Genomic DNA, 1,344 nt, shown 5'->3' with positions numbered 1-1,344 from the left:
ACTGTAGGATAAGCACTTGACTAGTAACCACAAGCTCAGTGGTTCAAATCCACCAAGCCGCTCCTTGGGAACCCTATATAGGGTCACTATGAGTTGGAACTGACTTGATGGCACTTCATAACAACAACAACAACACAGCTAATATGATGGTGTAGCTAAGCATTCTGGCTCCAGAGACCATACTTTTTAATCACTATATTGTAAGTCTTCTATGTTATAGCACTTTCCATTGCCCCAAATTGTGTCCTCTGGCCAGCCCTTGCTTTATAGCAGGGGTGTGGGGAACCTCTGGCCTGTGGGCCATATAAGGCCCTCAAAATTAAGTCAGTTCTAACTCATAGCTACCCTGTATAGGGTTTCCAAGGAGTGGCTGGTGAGTTTGAACCGCCGGCCTCATGTTGTTGTTGTGAAGTGCCATTGAGTCGGTGCCGACCCATAGTGACCCTGTATAGGGTTTCCGAGGAGCAGCGGTTGAGCTTGAACAGCCGACCTTGCAGTTCAAACAGCTTTGCTGTCTGGCGCATTAACCCACAGTGCCACACCAGGACTCGGGCCTCGCATTAGGGGTGAGTTCATTAAATGTTTGACCAAGTACAGTAGGCTAATTTTTAAGTTGATAATTTTGTATGACCTGCAGAAAAAAGGTTCCCCACTCCCTGCTCTAGAGGAAGCTAAGTGAGTATTTTGCTTTGCCAACGCAGGCCAGACAGACAAAGGGATGTTGAGAATGGGTATTGGGTAACAGCATGTACCTCCACTGAGAAGATATCTCTTTGTAATGTGTCCGGTTGGTCTTACAGTCACAGTTGTGGCCTAATTAAATGGGAACAGGTTCCTTAGAATTGTCCTGCTTGCAGTCGTTAAATGGTGTTTAAAATTCTTAAAACAATGTGGTTGACACTCCACAGAATATGCCAAATAGATTAGATAAAAATCCAGCTAGAAGCTTTTGTTGCAAGTGGCAGAAATCCGACTTGAACCAGTTCAATAAAAAAAAAAAAAAGGGGGGGGGGTGTTTGATGGCTTATACAACAAATCATAGGTTGTTGTTAAGTGCTGTTGATTCAGTTCTGATCCAAAACGATCCTGTATAGGATTTTCAAGGAGTGATTAGTGAGCTTGAGCCACCAACCTTGTGGTTCAAACTGAGTTTGCAGTTAGCATTAGTCCACAGCACCACACCAGGACAACTAAATTATAGGTTGTTGTTGTGAAGTGCCGTCGAGTCGGTGCTGACCCATATAGGTGCCGACCCTGTATAGGGTTTCTGAGGAGCAGCTGGTGAGCTTGAACCGCCGACCTTGCAGTTCAAACGGCTTTGCAGTCTGGCGCATTAACCCACAG

Source organism: Chrysochloris asiatica, unplaced genomic scaffold (assembly GCF_000296735.1).
Source record: "Chrysochloris asiatica unplaced genomic scaffold, ChrAsi1.0 scaffold00102, whole genome shotgun sequence".
In the NCBI taxonomy this organism is placed as follows: Eukaryota; Metazoa; Chordata; class Mammalia; order Afrosoricida; family Chrysochloridae; genus Chrysochloris; species Chrysochloris asiatica.
Note: the sequence above shows the minus strand (reverse complement) of the source record.